The sequence below is a fragment of the Lepus europaeus genome, chromosome 21 (genome assembly GCF_033115175.1).
Source record: "Lepus europaeus isolate LE1 chromosome 21, mLepTim1.pri, whole genome shotgun sequence".
Lineage (NCBI taxonomy): Eukaryota > Metazoa > Chordata > Mammalia > Lagomorpha > Leporidae > Lepus > Lepus europaeus.
In genome coordinates, this window is record NC_084847.1 from 48,350,494 (window position 1) to 48,369,427 (window position 18,934).

General features: G+C 39.3%; 1 protein-coding gene across 1 annotated transcript in view; it reads right to left on the reverse strand.

Moving 5' to 3' along the window:
* LOC133751110 (autism susceptibility gene 2 protein-like) overlaps positions 1–18,934 on the reverse strand; it is a 737,772-nt gene that overhangs the window by 141,118 nt on the left and 577,720 nt on the right. The gene's annotated exons all lie outside the window — the stretch shown is intronic.

An 18,934-nucleotide genomic window follows, 5' to 3' on the forward strand; every position in this document is an offset into this window, starting at 1 on the left:
GTGTCATCTCAGTGAAGTGTCTGTTTCTGAACTGTTTTATTACTGAGTATGTATGTGTTTTTACATATTCTAGATATAAATCCATTACCAGACAAGCGCTTTACAAAAACTGTCTCCTAGCCTATGGATCACATTTCCATTCTCTCATCAGTGCCCTCAGAAAGATACATGAGTATTCCTTAGGTATATGGTTTTTAGATTGACACTTTTTCTTTCAGTACTTTAAACATGCTGCTTGCTTGTTTTCTTTTTTTTAAGGATAAGAAATCTGCTGTTATTCTTATCATTGTCACCCTGTAATTATATGCCTCATCTCCCCCCGGCTACTTTAAAATGTTCTCTTCTTTGCTGGATTTGATATATCTTATTATATGTCTTGAATTTTTCTTCATTTTCCTTGCATTTAGGACTACAGAATTAAATTTTTCATAAAATTTGGAAATTTCTCAGCTATTATTTCTCTAAATATTTTTGTTCTCTCTCTTCCTTCTTTCTTTTGAAGACTTCTTTTACATATTAGGCTGAAACATGCTGGCAGATCACTAATACTCTCTCTTCATTTCTTAAAATTGTTTATTCTGGGCTCCATTTTAGATAGTTTCTATTGCTATGACTTCAAATTCACTAATCTTTTTTCCTGCAATATCTAATCTACCATTAATCTCATCTATTTCTCAGCTCCATCTTGTAGTTTTTATTCTAGAAGTATAACTTAGTTCTTACACTACTTAACTAACGTTCTACATGAAACACAATGATTGTAACGTTTTAAATATCCTTGTGTGCTAATTCTCATATCTGTATTGGCTCTAGGTCAGTTTTTATTATTTTCTCCTCATAAGATGTCATTTTCTCCTGGTCTCTTGCATGTCCAGTAATTAATTCTTAATAGGATTTTAGACAATTGCTCTAGCATTTGGTTAAGTTGAAAACAGGTTGATCCTGTCAAACCTTGCTCTGAAAATGTGTTAGGAGGGACTGGAGCTATGTTCAGATGAGGGCTGAGGATTCCCCAGTAGTAAGGTAAGGCCCTACCACATAGGTGACTCAAGGCCCCGTGAATCTAGGCTTTCCAATCTCACCCGATGGACCTAAGTGTGAGTGGATGCAGTTTCTTCTAATGCTTTTTTTTGGACAGGCAGAATGGACAGTGAGAGAGAGAGAGAGACAGAAAGGTCTTCCTTTTGCTGTTGGTTCACCCTCCAATGGCCGCCGCGGCCGGTGTGCTACGGCCGGCACACCGCGCTGATCCGAAGGCAGGAGCCAGGTGCTTCTCCTGGTCTTCTCCTGGTCTATGCGGGTGCAGGGCCCAAGCACCTGGCCATCCTCCACTGCACTCCCGCAGCAGAGAGCTAGCCTGGGAGAGGGGCAACCGGGACACAATCCGGCGCTCCGACCGGGACTAGAACCTGCGGTGCCAGCGCCGCAGGCCGCGGCGCCAGCCCAGTTTCTAATGCTTTTGAATGGTTCTTTTTCAAGCCTCAAGAAGTTTGCTCAATGGGCAAATCAACTAACCGCATACTGAATAACTGACAAGGACCCTGTGAGGTTCTCTGGGGTTCTTTCTCTGTGCGGCTTCCCTTCTGTCCAAGAACTCCAGCTGCCTTGTCCCTCCAGACTTTCAGGATCTGCTCCCAACGCTGACTCCCTGGTGGAGCTCCTCCCACCCTCCACGGACACCTGAAACTCTCGCAAGGCAATAAGCTTGGGACACCAGCAGTGGTCACTACATGTGCTTACCTTCTCTCAGAATCATTGTCCTTCACTACCTTATGACCCGTGTCTTGCAAATCACTATTTCATCTATCTATAATATGCACCTTTTTTTTTTTTGATTGTTTGTGATATGAATAAAAACTCAGTCCCTGTTACTGGCACCTGAAAGCTCACATCTCTAGATGACGACTTTTCTTTAGATACTTATCATTACCTGGCATACTATGCATTGATTTAATTGTGTCATGAGGAGAAAGACTTCATTTACTGGGCTGTATCCACAGAACCTAAAACAGACTGGATGGCTCACCTCTGTTGAATTTACCAATCAGAATGACAATACTAAGTACAACATTAGGAAAAAAACCCAGAAAAGTTTCTGTAAGATATGTGCTGAAGAGTAGGTATAGATTTTTATCACTTAAACTTCTGGTCAGTTTTTTATGCTTGTCTATTTGCCTCTTTGAGCTCAAATATTTAATATCAGTGTGTCCACTGGGAAAGAAAACTGCTCTTTGCGATTTAGAATAGTGAGGTTTTGGGGGATGTTTCTGTGTTCACCTGATTTACAGCTAAAATTCTAGAACTGGAGTATGTCAGAGAGACCTTTAACTTTCAATATAAGTGCGTAATGTCTTTCTACTTGTGGAGGCATTAATGAGATTATAAAATCTGTAAAACTCAAGAATTTTTATTTGAACAGGCTTACTGAATATAAATGCTCACATAAACTAAATATTCCTAAAATCCCAAGGAAATTGAATTTCTACAACATAAACTATATTACATTAAAAAACAGACTTTTACATAAACCAACTCAGAAACATTTTACAAACTTAAGTTCACTTAATAAAGTACAACTTTGCTAAATAAGATTAGTTTGAGAAATTTTGGTTTATAAAAAGTTATATCTTGTCTGATTTATCAGCTTTAAGTAAAATATGAGTGTACATTTTAAATCTATTTGGGATGTTCCTCCTAAATATATACAGCTTTACTGATGAAATAAACAATCACTATTATTATTCTATGGTTAACTTTGTTTGCCTTTATGTTGTTTGACCAAATTGAATCACTGTATTTCAACTGCAATTACATTTCATAGTCTGTTAGTTTGAACATATAACTTCTAAGATTTTTACCTTAAAATCTGAGTTAACTTGACGAATTTTCACTGGCTATCTAGACCACTAAAAAAAAAGAACACTGAAACACTGATCACTAATTATAATTTGAAACTTTATATTGTTGCTTCTTATTTTCAGAAACTACTGACAAGGCTGAATCTTGGAGTCAAGGTAACTAATGTGTTCACTTCTGTCATTTTGAGAAGTCATATAGGAGATGGTTATGTTTGTTCATGATTTCTGCAAAACGCTGACATAAGAGGCAATACCCTATTACTTGCCTCTTTGATATATATTTTTTCCTATGAAGCAGAAATTAGTTACTTTGGTTAATGGTTATAACTAACATAAAAAATCACACAGATTTAGGGCAAAAAATTTAACTTTGTATATACTATTTTTTTTTTAAGGAAAGGAGAACTTTTGCCCTAAACCTATTTTTTTTTTTTTTAAGATTTTTGGTCTCCAGCTTACACATTAAAACACTCAGGAACTCAATGGAGCTTAATTTTTTGTGTGCCAGAGTTACAACTATTGATATGAACAGCATCAAAAACTGGGACTAAAACTTTTTAAATACTTACTTACTGATTCATGTCAAACTAGCAACAAGGAACCCACTGTATGCTGATGACAGCTAAACAATATTATTGTGGACTTAACTTCTGACCTCATAGGACCCCTTAGCTCTATTATAAAGTGTCAGTGTGTTCTAAAATAGGAAAAACCGTGGTGAGGATAAAACAGAAAGTGACTTTTATTTGCCTTGGTTTTGTGATAATGCGAGGTCTCAAAAGCAGCAACATGTGCTATAATTGTAGCAGTTTCTACTTAGCGTTTTGCTTACAACTTGTTTTATTATTTGCCTTATTTTTGCATGGGACAGAAACAACCAAATTTCCTTGCTGGTGACATTATTCTTGTAAGCGCTCATCATGTTTTTCATTTTTAAAATTACAAGGGATAAATTAGCTAAAGCCATTTTAATTCTCTGTAATTTACACAGTTTGTTTGTTTTGTTTTACTCTGCTGATTGCTTGAAAGCTACGCGTTCTGCTACAGGGTAGGGTGGACTCTGGCTTTCCATAAACAAGACAGTGTGGGAGCCCACCACGTAAATAAAGCACTAAACCAGGTACTTCAGATAAGATTGTAAAGAGTAGACCTTAGGCACAAACTTTTGATGTTATTGCTTAAATGACTCCAAGGCCAGCACTGTAGGCTGAGTCAGGATTTCCCAAGAAATTCATGAGATAAATTTATGAAATTCATAACCCAAGGTCCAGTGGAGTAAGAATTAATTATACAGGACTAAAAGGCCTAATTGTTTTTATTTTGACCATCACTAGTTACTTCAATGTCCTGTTTTTGTGTGTGTATAAAAGAACAATTTTTTCCAGCTATCTGAAACCCCAAACTATCTAGTAGATCCTGCTGTTAAAACTGAAATGAAATATTTTAAAATGATAACGCATTCTCATTGACCCCCTCTCTCATCTGAATTCACAACTTTTCTTTTCTTTTTTTTTTTTTACAGTGGACAGTGAGAGAGAGAGGCAGGGAGAAAGGTCTTCCTAATTTACAGTTGGTTCACCCTCCAATGGCCGCTGCGGCCGGAGCATTGCGCTGATCCAAAGCCAGGAGCCAGGTGCTTCTCCTGGTCTCCCATGGGGTGCAGGGCCCAAGCACTTGGGCCATCCTCCACTGCACTCCCAGGCCATAGCAGAGAGCTGGCCTGGAAGAGGGGCAACCGGGACAGAATCCGGTGCCCCCCTGGGACTAGAACCCGGTGTGCCGGCACCGCAGGCAGAGGATTAGCCTATTGAGACACGGCGCCGGCCTGAATTCACAACTTTCCATGGCAGTATTTGCACAGCTTCAGTAAGAATTGGTCTTCCTATTAACCAAGTGTGTATGGACAAATTCAAAGGCCTTGAGTGGAATGCAAGAGTGGTGCTTATTTAGTCAGATATTATGAGACATTTAGGAGAAATTAAGGGTGATTTTATAGGATTGTTATTTACAAAGCCCTCCCAGAAAAATTACCCTTGTTCTTGGCTTAGTCTAGTCCAGCAACTGAGAAGGAAGATCACTTCCTGGAAGACTATCTTACATTCACCCAATTTAAAAGTGTTACCGTTGGTCCACAGAGTTTCTTGTGCTTGGTTTTCAATCCTCAGGATGGCAAACAGTAGAGAGAAAATGAAATTGTTTGAAACTACAAAAAAATAAACTTTGTGAAAACATCCACCAAAGCAAATGTAAGACAAGGAATCTTCAAAGAGTTCATGGGAAATGCATATGATGAAAAAACTAGGCATGGATTTCAAAATTTTTGGACAAAAATAAATGTATCTTTTAATTCCATTTTCCATAAGCTTTTTGAAATATCCTCATATAGTACATCTATATTCCTGGTTTACCCATGTAAATAATCAGACTATCACCAAGTAGTAGAACATTTAAGCTTTAAGGGACTACTATGCATTATCTACTGCACTTTCTCCAGTTATCTTTTTCTGATTCCCTGGGAGCTATTCTACAACTCTAGTAGTTTACACAGAGATAGCAATACAAAATAAATACTTTTTATAATTATGTGACTCCTACCCGGGACCTGGAGGCCCACTTGACCTCCCTCAAAGCCAACTCTGCTCCATTTGCACTTTCAACAAGTCCTCATCCATAACTGTGGCTTTTCCTTTGGTTTGGTCTTAACATCTGACACTTCCATCATTAGTTATAAAATATGTTTTAAACATACAAATTTTATAATATATGAGAGTCATGATTTTATTCTCTTACTGAAATCAATTCTTAATCTCATCATCTCAATAAACCACTGGCACCCATATGGGATGCTGGCACTGCACCACAGCACTGGCCCCTATCATAGGATTTTATTATTATATCTACAAATAATTCCTATTATTTGCACTAATTCCTTATTTTTTGGGTATTTCATCAGAACCTTTGGTTTGTTTTAATTCTCTGGAAGTGTTCCACCTAATGACTTTTAGATAATCAAGTTTTAATGATCTACAAATGTATGTACTGTATCTAAAAATGAGAATAACAAGGAATTTGACAGGATCCTACTACTTTTTTTTTTTTTTTTTGACAGGCAGAGTGGACAGTGAGAGAGAGAGACAGAGAGAAAGGTCTTCCTTTGCTGTTGGTTCACCCTCCAATGGCCGCCACGGCTGGCGCACTGCGGCCGGGGCGCACCGCGCTGATCCGATGGCAGGAGCCAGGGGTTTATCCTGGTCTCCCATGGGGTGCAGGGCCCAAGGACTTGGGCCATCCTCCACTGCACTCCCAGGCCACAGTAGAGAGCTGGCCTGGAAGAGGGGCAACCGGGACAGAATCCGGCGCCCCGACTGGGACTAGAACCCCGTGTGCCAGCGCCGCAAGGCGGAGGATTAGCCTAGTGAGCCGCGGCACCGGCCAGGATCTTACTTCTAAGTATGCATGCACATTTTAATTTTTTAAGTAAAATTGCATCACTGCTTCAAAAATGTATACTGCCTTTATCCAAGCTCTGAAATTGTGGGTGATCTTTGTAATGGATATAGATTTTTTTCCCCAAAATATTAGAAGTCAGCTATAATACCTGAATAAGTACAGAGGACTCGGTTTTTGTGATTTGAAACTGAAACCCTAGAAAGCAGAAGGCCTTAATGTGACAACTTAAACGCCTGCAATCAAACTAATTGGCAGCACGATGACCTGAAATGAGTTTTAAAGCACTATAATATATGTTTAGCAATCAGTGAAATGATCCTTTATTATTCAGGATCATGTCTGCAATTTTATAATGCTATTGGATCAAATGAGGGTGAGTGTTAAAAAGCAGAAAATTAAGAGAAAAGAAAAAAATACACAAATAATTCCATTGTTTCAAACCATAAATGAACAAAGATTGAGTCTATTGCTGAAGGACAGAAAACAATAAAAGGAGTTAAAATGTAACAAAAATTTTTAGAAGAAAATCAGCAGTTAAAACATTAAAAAAATCTATTGCTTAAAGATATCTTACACTCAAAAAGTTAACAAATTTAAGAGTAGAAATTCTATTTTCAAAAATTAACACTATAAGTGAAAACTCAATGGACAGCTTTCTCAAACAGAAGAGTAACAGGACTGATAAAATTACTTCAGTAAACAATTCGGTCATCTTCCTACTTTCCCCAATTATGAAAGCAGCCTAACCCTGAATGTAATAAAACTTTTTACATAGATCAAGCAAGAAAAAAAAATAGCTACATCCATACAAGGCGCACTACAGAAAAAAAATGATTTGCAAGTAAAAACTTACTAACACAGGAGTGGATGTTTGGCTCAGTAGTTAAGATACCAAAGTCCCATAGGAGAGTACCTGGGTTCAATTACCCACCTCTGAGTCCAGCTTTCTTTTAATGCAGACTCTGGGAACGAAACGTTGTGGCTCAAGTAACTAGGTTCTTGCTACCCATGTGAGAGATCTGGATTGAGTTCCTTGGCTTGCCTCTGACCATCAGAGACATTCAGTGAATGAGCCAGCAGGTGATATCTCTCGATAGATAGATAAATAGATAAACATATGTGTGTGTTTATATATACATACATAAATAAATAAAATACGGTTTTAAAAATTACTGACACAAGGGAGGCACTGTGGCACAGTAGGTTACGCCACCACTTTGGACACAGCGTCCCATTTCGGAGCCCTTGGTTTGAGTCCAGGCTACTCCACACCTCCAATCCACCTTCCTGTTAATGCACATCCTGGGAGGCAGCAGATGATGCCTCAAGTCCTTGAGTCCTTGCCACCCACATAGGAAATCTGGATGGAGTTCAAGCTCCTGACTTCAGCTTGGCCTAGACAAGGATGTTGAGAACATTTGGAGAGGGAACCAATGGGTGGAAGATATTTCTCTTTTTCTCTGTCACTCTGTCTTTAATATAAAGTAAAATAAATAACTTCAAAGGAAATTGCTAAATAAATGTGCTTAAATGCAATGAGACAATTCCAGCTGCTGAGGTTACTTCTAAATTACATTATGTACATGTATAATTCAAGCATATAAATGCAAGACAGTGCTGACTTTTCCAAATCACCTGATGAGATTGTTATGAATCCAGCACTTCTAAGTTGGCAAGTGGGAAGGGCCAGAAATAAAAGGGTTGGTTTTGAAAAATAAGAAGCTTCCCAGGACACAACACACTTTTAAATAACATATGGGTCAGGGAAAAATTCTCAAGAGAAATTTAAAGCTATTTATTTTGAACTAAATGACAGTGAAAATAGAGCTCATCAAAATTTACGGGTTGCAACAAAAGCAGTATTCAGAGGGATATTTATATCATTGAATGCATATATTACACAGGAAGAAAGATCTAACACCAATCATCCACACTTCTACATTAGGAAGTCAGAAAAAGAAGAGTAAATCAAATTCAAAGTGAAATAAAAGAAATATTAAAAATTAGACAAGAAATCAATGCAACTGAAAAAAAGACAACCAATACAGAAAATCAATGAAACCAAAGGCAATTCTTTGAAAAGATCAAGAAAATTTTTAAGACTCTAGGCTAGGCTAAGAAAAAGAGAAGATCTAGTTTATAGTATATCAAAAACTAAAGTGGTGGCCGGCGCCGCGGCTCACTAGGCTAATCCTCTGCCTGTGGCGCCAGCACCCCAGGTTCTAGTCCTGGTTGGGGCGCCAGTTCTGTCCCGGTTGCTCCTCTTCCAGTCCAGCTCTCTGCTGTGTCTCGGGAAGGAAGTGGAGAATGGTCCAAGTGCTTGGGCCCTGCACCCGCATGGGAGACCGAGGGAGGTACCCGGCTCCTAGCTTCTGATCAGTGCAGCGCGCCGGCCATAGCAGCCATGTGGGGGGGTGAACCAACGGAAGGAAGACCTTTCTCTCTGTCTCTCTCTCACTGTCTAACTCTGCCTGTCAAAAAAAAAATTTTTTTTTAATTAAAGTGGTGACGTTATTACTAAGCCCACAGACATTAGAAGGATAAAATAGGGGTACTATAAACAACTCTACACTCACAAATTGGACAACATGGATAAAAGGAGCCAAATTCTTAAAAGACACACCACAATCAACTCACACAAGACGAAACAGACAATGCGAACAGGGCTCTATTAAATAAATTTAATCAATGTTAATAATCTCACAAAAGAGAAAACACTGGGCCCAGTTGAGTTCACTGGAGACTTATGCCAAATATTTAAGGAGGAAATTACCAATTCTCCACGAACTCTCTGAGAGGATAGAAACAAAGGGAATACTCCCTGATTTATTACAAGAGGCCAGCAGTACCCAAATATCAAAACCAAAAACATATAACAAAAGAAAACTGGGGCCAGTGCTGTGGCGTAGCAGGTTGAGCTGCTGCCTGCCACACAGGCATCCTATATGGGCACCAGTTTGTGTCCCAGTTGCTCTTCTTCGGATCCAGCTCTCTGCTTAAGGCCTGGGAAAGCAGTAGAAGATGGCCCAACTGGTTGGGCCCCTGTACCCACATCGAACACCAGGAAGAAGTTCCTGATTCCTGGCTTCAGATTGGCCCAGCTCTGGCCATTTGGGGAGTTAACCAGTGGATGGAAGACCTGTCTCTCTGTCTCTACCTCTCTCTGTCTGTAATTCTGCCTCTCAAATAAATAAATAAATAAAATCTTAAAAAATACGAAAATCAGGGCCAGCGCTGCAGCTCACTAGGCTAATCCTCCGCCTGCGGCGCTGTCACCCCGGGTTCTAGTCCCAGTTAGGGCGCTGGATTCTGTCCCGGTTGCCCCTCTTCCAGTCCAGCTCTCTGCTGTGGCCCGAGAGTGCAGTGGAAGATGGCCCAGGTCCTTGGGCTCTGTACCCACATGGGAGACCAGGAGGATAGACCTGCCTCCTGGCTCCGGCTGTAGCGGCCACTTGGGGGGTGAACCAACAGAAAAAGGAAGACCTTTCTCTCTGTCTCTCTCACTGTCTAACTCTGCCTGTCAAAAAAAAAATAATAATAAGAAGAAAATCAGATACCTATATCTCTCAATAACATAGATACAAAAATACTGAATAAAATGTAAACAAGATCTAATCATGTATAAAATGACTGATAAGCCACAAGAGAGGAATTCATCCCGTAAGTACAATGTTGGTTCAACATTTGAGTATATATTAATGTCATCTACCACATCAACAGGCTACAAGAAAAATCACGTGATCACAACAAATGTAGAAAAATCATTTGCAAAATGTGAGATCTATTAGTGGTAAAAATTCCAGAAAAACAGAAATGGGGGAACTTCCTCAACTAGATAAACAATACCCACAAAAAACTATGGTTAACTCACATTTAATGTTGAGAAACCCAAAAGTTTCTGCTAATATCAAGAACAACACAGGTATATTTCACCATTTTTTCAGTATTATATTGGAAGTCCTAGCTAATGCAGTAAAACAATTAAAGGAAATATATTTATACAGATTGAAGAGGAAATTAAATTATTATTTGCAGACGACATGATTATCAGTATATTAAAATATGAATGAAACAAAAAACTCTAGGACTTTATCAATGATTATAGCAAGATAGTAAGATACAAAGCCAATATACAAGTCAATAACTTTGCTTTATACTAACAAGAAACAAGTGGAATTCAAAATTAACACATTATCATTGACATTAGCACTCCCCCAAATGGATTATCTGGACATAAATCTAACAAAATACATATGAGATCTATATAAATCCATAGAAGAAAAATTGTAAAACTCTGAAAAAAGAAATTTAAACATAACTAAGTAAATAGAAAGATATCCCATGCTCATGGATAGGAAGGCTCAATTGTCTAGCTGTCAGTTTCTCTTAACATGATCTATGGAGTCAACCCAATTCCAATCAAAATCAGCAAGTTAATTTATCAATATCAATAGTCTGATTCTAGAGCTTATATGAAGAGGCTAAAGATCTATAAATGACAACTCAATATTGAAAAAAATAGTAAGAGGACTCACAACTTCAAGACACTACAAAGCTACATTAGGAGTGGGCAGTTAGTTAAGACATCAATTACGATACCTATGTCCTACATCAGAATACTTCAGGTAGATTCCTGGCTCCAATCCTGACTTCAGCTTCCTGCTATGCTGTCCCTAGGAGGACAATGGTAGCTCAATAATCAAGTCCTTGCGACCCACGAGAGACCTGAATTGAGTTCCCAGTTCCCAGTTTCAGTCTGGTCTATCCCTTGGCCACTGAGGGCATTTGGTACACTAATGAGTGAATCAGAGTTCTCAGTGTCTCATTTTTTTTTTAAAGCTACATTAATCAAGATGCTATGGAATTAGAAAAGAACAGATAAATAAATTAATGGAAAACAATAGGGAGCTCAGAAATAGACTCCCATAATACAACTAACCGACTTCGGATGGGGAGGAAAGGCAAAAAGTGCTGGGACAACTGCACAATCTCATGTGTAAAAATGTAACTAGACATAGGCCTTAAAATCCTCACAAAAACTACAAGTATGTAAAATATTTAAACATGAGATGCAAAACTTCTAAGTTATAAAGTAAAGGAGAAAATATAGGTGGCCTTGTGTATGGTGATTACTTTCTAGAAACAAAGACCCAATCCTTGAATGAAAGAACTGATAAGCTAAACTCTATTAAAAATAAAAACTTCTGCTCTGTAAAAGCAAGAGACTATGATAAGTCATAGAAATAGAGAAAATATTTGTGAAAAACAACTGATAAGAGGGTATTATCTAAAATATACAAAAAACTCCTCAAATTCAACAATTAGAAAACAAGAGCAGGTCTTCAGTCCAGTTAGTGGTCAAGTTGCCCATGTCTCACATCACTATTCCTGGGTTGGATCCCCAGTTCTGATTCCTACCTGCAGCTTCCTCCCAACACAAACGCTGAGAGTCAGCATTGTTAGCTCAATTGAGTTACTGCTGCCCACGAGGGAGATCTGGATTGTGTTTCTGGTTCCTGGCTGCAGTCTCAGCCCAACCCCAGCTGCTGTGGGCATCTGGAAAATGAAGCAATGGAAGGAAGTGTCCTTTCTCTCTCTCCCTCTATCCCTCCCCTCCTTCTCTCCCTCTCCCACTACTTCTCAACTATATAAAAATACAAAAATAATAATTAAAAAGGAAATAACCCAACAAAAAACGTGCAGAATAATTAAATAGGTAGCTCACCAAAGAAGATATACAGATGGCAAGTTAGCACAGAAAAAAATGTTCACAACACATGTCATCAGAGAGCTGCAAAGTAAAATGATATAATACAAAGCTTTGTCTTACAAAGCTAAATGTAATCTTACCATACAATCTAGTAATTGCACTCAAATGAACTAAAAAGCTATATCTACACAAAAACCCACACACATATATCTAGCAGCTTTATTCGTAACTGCCAAAACTTGGAAGTGGTTACTTCCAAGGTGTGTTTTAGTAGAAGACTGAATAAACTGTGGTATTCCCTGGGAATGGAATATGGTTCAGACTAAATGGAAATCTGTTTAAGAAGGTCTGAAAGCACACAGAAATGTGAACTGCTAAGTGAAAAAAGCCAATGTGAAAAGCCTAAATATTCTAGGATTCCAACACATGATGTTCTGGAGGTTTTTTTGTTCTTTTTTTTTTAAAGGATTTTTGAAAGAGTCAAAAAGGCTAGTGGTCAACAGAAGCTAAGGGGGAGAAAGAGATAAACAAGTGAAGCAATGAGGATTTTCGGGCAGTGAAACTACTCTGTAGGATACTACAACGGTGTGTATATCTCATTATATATTCGTCTAAGCCTATAGAAGGATGAACCTAATATAAACCATGGACTCTGAGTGATGTCGTGATGTGTCAGTGTAGGTTTATTGATTGTAAGAAATGTACCATTGCAGTTGAGGAAGTCATAGTGGATGAGGTTGCAACATGTTTGGAGATGGGGGTTTTGTGAACTCTGTCCCTTTCATTTTTGTTGTGAACTTAGAAATGCCTTTGAAATAAAGTTTATTGGTTTCAGAAAGAGAGGGAGGGAAAAGAGATGGCAAGACAGGAAGGAAGGAAGGAAGGAAGGAAGGAAGGAAGGAAGGAAGGAAGGAAGGAAGGAAGGAAAAGGAAGGAAGGTTGGAAGAGGGGGGAGAGAGAGGGAGGAAAGAGAGGAGGAAGGAAGGCAAAGAGGAAGGAAAGGAAGGAGAAAAGGAGAAAAGAAAGTTCCCATACATCGTCACAAGCCTAGCCTAGTTCACTTCCTTGTGTAAGTCAGGTTTGACCTGGATTGGCTTACACATATTGTAAAGCATGACTATAAATATATATGTATATATATGCATATATGTATATATATATATATATATTATACACACACACACATATATATATATTATACACACACATTGTGGTGTAGCAGCTACATCTGACCCCAGCATCCCATGTGGCACCAGTTTGAGTCCCAGCTGCTCCACTTCCGATACACCTCCCTGCTAATGTGCCTAGAAAAGCAGGGGAAACTGGCCCAAGAACTTGGGCTTCTGCACACATGGGAGACCTGGACGAAGCTCTTGGCTCCTGGTTTCAGCCTGACCCAGCCCTGGCCATTGTAGCCATTTGGGGAGTGAACCATTGGATGTTAGATCTCTCCCTGTACCTCCCTCTCTCTCTATAATTCTGCCTTTTAAATAAACAAATAAATCTTTCAAAAATACTTACAAAACCATCTGTTTGAGAGGGAGATAAAGATCTACACTTGGAAAAAAGAGTAATAAACAGAAAATAAGAATCCTCTTGCTCCATGTCTAATTAAGAGAAACAAATACAGACAGACCTTACCACTTAGCACAGATTCCTGAAAACATGGAGAGGGAGGCATTCCTATTTCCCCATTGCTCAATGAAGAAGAAATATTCAGTCTCTTAGCAGTTATCAGAATTAATTCTTTACTTAAACTGCTCTTTCTTGTGTGAGTTAGGGCATGTTACTTACCTCATTTGGGCCTCAGTTTTCTTATCCATAAAATGAAGACATAATAGTTCATATTTCAGAAGGTCACTGTATGAAACATGAGTAATTAATATATGCAAACAGCTCAGAATAGTATCTGGCCCATAGTCAGCACTCAATAAACACTTATTCCTAATCACGTCTTGGACTTAATTCAAGTACATAATGAAGAATATGCCATAGACGCAAACATAAAGGAGTGAAAATTGTTACAAAGATCCTTGCTAATTAAAATCAGTACAATTACGGTCAATGAAGATCAAAAAGGTAATAAAAAATCATACCAAGTAGAAAACAACACAATGTATATATCACAGCAGGAAAACAAGGCAGATTCTTTCTTTTCCCTACAAGAGTTCTAAAGTCTCAAGACTCGAAACACGGAAAGGGGATCACAAAGCCTTTGTGGCTTTCCGCAATCAACCAGTGAGGACCAGGCTGAAAATGGAAAATTAGGGAAACTCAACTCTAACCACGCCCCCAGCTAAGGAAGACTGAGAGATCCTTTCAGTCATAGAAGCCTAAAGAAGAGCAAAACTTTCATAGGATCTATACAAATAATTGCTTTGCATTGGTTTTATCCTTGTTTGCTAACATGCTGAGTAAAAGAATTCAAGTGATTTTAGACTGATGTAAGTTCACTAAAACACTGCTCAGGCAGAGGATAACAGACACCTTGACTTGTACAGAGGCTTCCTGAGCATGCATGGTCCCCTTATCTAGGAGTATAGCTGTGTAAACAGCACATCCACAGGTGAGCCGACAATGAAAGGCCCCTTTCCAAGTGAATCCTGAGCCAATCCTTCATTCGAACAATGAAGAAACAGTCAACACACAGATATGAATGTGACAAAGAGTTTGTTGATTTCATGACCTGATTCAGAATATGCAATAACTTTAAAAATTAACCCGTAATTTCTGCACTGAAATTTAAAAACATTTCACAAATCAAGAATATTTCTTTTATGGCACAATCAAATATAAGACAGATCTGCTACTTATATTCATTAATCACAGTACCAAGTTCTTCATTTATTGCTTTCTTTTCCAAGCATATCTGTTAAGACATTAATACTATATCAAATTGCATCTCTTTACAATCCCTTTCATCTATTTTAGATCACCATAGTTTGGTCACAGATTATAATAATTTTTGAAAAGTCTATCATGAATATATCCATTTTGTAACTAAAACTCTGGTAAGTATATTTTAGTGGTTAATTGTTTTGCCATTCTGTAGCACAGCAATGAGTTCCACACTTGTTCAAAGAGAATGTCCAGTTAATTTATTTAAAATAAATTAGATGACTAGAAAGAAAAAAGGCAAAGTATGTTAACTATTCCACAGATTATCTGATAATCCTTTCCAAATGTAGCCATGGATAAACAAAACAAAGGAAGAATGATTCTGTTGAAGCACTGCATTAAAATCAACAATGGAAACAAACACAGAGAACTTGCCAAAGCCAGCCAGAATACATTGAATCCTATGAAGATTAGGCATTACAAAGACAGCAATGAGTAAAATCTGTTAGTAGTGAAATCTCTGTCAAGAGACAGACTTACAGCACTGGGTGATATTTACTAAGGAGTAACTAAGACAACAACGTTACTAGAAGACAGAAACTAAATAGGTTGGAATAATATTCTAAGAACAAAGTGTACTTAGTACTTAGAGTACTAACAGTACTAAGCATACCATGATGAAATTTAATACAGATTTTCGTTTCTTAAAAAAGGTCCTGTTCTTAAAACTGAAAATCCAATTGGATTTTTGGAGAAATACAATTTGGAGCCATGACATATGAAAAAGACTTCGTCGTTGTTCGGTAACAGTTCTTTCATCAGAACAGTGTGGTGTAGCTGGCAGGAAAACGATGTGATTTTCAGCTATCCTAGGTGAAAGGTCAGCCTCCAGGATGAGACAGGTCACAGTTCTAATTGCCAACCAACCCTGACAATATATCACTTTCTCAGTCGTGTTTCAAGTTGGTGGCTAGACATGGTGATTTTTAAAGTCCCTTCTGACCCAGAGGTTCTGTAACTCTACACCTATGTAAATTCAAAGTAATCGGTCTATTTCAATTACTAAATTAGTAAAGCTGGCAGTTTAACAACACAGATGAAAATAACTTAGGACTATAGTATGCCTTTGTACAAATGCAGCTCAAGGCTTCCATTTGGTCAAACTATTAGTTGTTTAATATTGGATTAAAAGAACAGATTAACTAGCTTCCTTTGCTTTGCAGAATGTTTTAGTGTAAATGCTGCTGCCTTTTTTTTTTCCCCACAGAAGCCAGGTTTTTGTTTTTTTTTTTTTTTTTTTTTTTGGACAGTCAGAATGGATAGTGAGATAGAGAGAGACAGAGAGAAAGGTCTTCCTTTTTGCCGCTGGTTCACCCGGCACGCTGCGGCCAGTGCACCGCGCTGATCCGAAGGCAGGAGCCAGGTGTTTCTCCTGGTCTCCCATGCGGGTTCAGGGCCCAAGGACTTGGGCCATCCTCCTCTGCACTCCTGGGCCATAGCAGATAGCTGGCCTGGAAGAGGGGCAACCGGGACAGAATCCGGCACGCAAGGCGGAGGATTAGCCTATTGAGCCGCGGCGTCGGCCAAGAAGCCAGGTTTTCAATCACAGAGTTAATTCTGCTGCAAAGTCATTTTAAAAATGTATTTTAAAAAATTCTCTAAAGAGGGTCCGGCGCTGCGGCGCAGGAGGTTAAAGACACAGTCTGCAGTGCTGGCACCTACATGGGCACCAGTTCGAGTCCTGGCTGCTCCACTCAGATCCAGCTCTCTGCTAACACATCTGAGAAAGCAGTGGAGGATGGCCCAATGCTTGAGCCCCTGCACTCATGTGGGAGACCTGGAAGAAGCTCCTGGCTCCTGGCTTTGGCCTGGCCCAGCCCTGACTGTTACGACTATTTGGAGAGTGAACAGTCTCTCTCCTCTCTCTCTCTCTAACTCTGCCTTTCAAGTAAATAAATAAGTCTTCAAAAATATACTTTCTAAGGAAACCAAAATTTTTGTCTCCTCTAGATTTAGTGTTGAGATGCTAACTTCCCACGACTTTCTCCACTCAGTACACAACACTGTCTTTTCTTTTTTAAATAAGATTATTTATTTATTTGAGAAAGTTACAGACAGAGAGAAAACTCTTCCATCCACTGGTTCACTCCCCAAATGGCTGCAAAGGCTGGAGCTGGACCAATCCAAAGCCAGGTACCAAGAGCTTCTTCCGGGTCTCCCATGCGGGTGCAGGGGCCCAAGGACTTGAGCCATCTTCTGCTTTCCCAGGCCACAGCAGAGAGCTGGATAAGAAGAGGAACACCGTTGCCCATATGGGATTCCAGTGCCTCAGGTGGAGGCACTAAGCCTCCTCTGTCACAGCCCTGGTCCCTCATCACTACCTTTTCTGAGTAAAGTTGGGTCTATTTTCCACCAAGCTAGAGAACAGTAGGCTATTGACAGGATTCTCTCACTCTCCTTAGGGACTACAAATGGAAATGAACTCTTGGAGGTAGTAAGAGAAATATGGCATCTTGGCTGAGTTTTTGGTGAGTCCTCACAATGCTACTCAGGACTTGAGTTCCACACAATTCTCTTCTGAGGCAGTCCAGCTCTTACCTGTTAGTAATCATGTGTTCATCTGGGCAAGACCTTATGAGATGTGATGAACATATGCAGTACCAGTAGCAGTGCAGTAGGAACCACGGCTGTTGTGCCTTGCTGCTTTTTTTTTTTTTTTTTTTTTTTGGACAGGTAGAGTGGACAGTGAGAGAGAGAGAGACAGAGAGAAAGGTTTTCCTTTGCCCTTGGTTCACACTCCAATGGCTGCCACGCTGCGGCCGGCGCACCACACTAACCCGAAGCCAGGAGCCAGGTGCTTCTCCTGGTCTCCCATGGGGTGCAGGGCCCAAGCACTTGGGCCATCTTCCACTGCACTCCCGGGCCACAGCAGAGAGCTGGCCTGGAAGAGGGGCAACCGGGTCAGAATCTGGCACCCCGACCGGGACTAGAACCCAGTGTGCCGGCGCCGCAAGGCAGAGGATTAGCCTATTGAGCTATGCCACCGGCGCCTTGCTGCATTTTTAATGGCTATTTAAAATCAGAGGCTACACACAGCAACACAGACAGGAAACCCTGCAATTACTTGGCTTCACCACTCCATCGCAAAACTGCTACTACATTATAGCTTATAAACCCTCATAGACAGTTCATCACCTCTGGCAATGCTTCTACTTGAAAACAACCACTTTGCTTGCATCTGGATTTATTACCAGGGAAACATCAATGAAGACTAAAAATGTTCATTTGTTTTTTGTTGTGTTGTTTTTTTTTTTTAAATCCTACAAACAAGACAAAAAAGATTTCAGGGCAGAGATTTAGTATAAGGAAGGTCCCTTTAACATGGCTATAATGAAGCTAATTACTAAAGGAAAACTGGAGATCATTCATTAGCCTGCTAAGCAAATTAAGGTTTGTTAACAATGATTTATAACACCAGTCCTTGGATACTGTGCTGGTCCTTTTTAGTATATATGTATAAGACCTGGCAGTTTATTAACTGTGCTACATATAGACAGCTTGTCACCAGGGTGCTTTTGTTAAAATGACACTGTATTTTAAATGGATAAACATTTTTACATGAGCAAAATGCATTTTAAACGTTTGACTTCTGAAGTCAACTACTGGGAGATAAGTGAAGTGTCTCAAACTATCTAAGCTTCCAATAACTCTTGTTTACTGCTAGAGCTGACGATAGGAAAATGTGACACTTGGAGTTAACATAGCACTTTTCCTCTTTAACAAGCCCCAGTTGCATTTTTTAACCTCTTTTGAAATGATGCTCATGGTGTCTACCATGCTGTGAGTTTCTTACACAATGGATTGGGAAGCATCTAATTTACAATTTCAGGAAAAATATTTTTTAAAGCAGTTAAGCAAAAGATGAGTCCTTTGATCTGAAAGATTCTGATTGATAGCCAATAAAACTACAGGCTAATAAATCTGTCAAAATAAAGGTGGTGTGGGTAGTCAGAGTAAATGTTGGGGTGTGGATATTGCCTGCGGCTCATTTTATACAGGTCATCCCAGCTAATGCAGT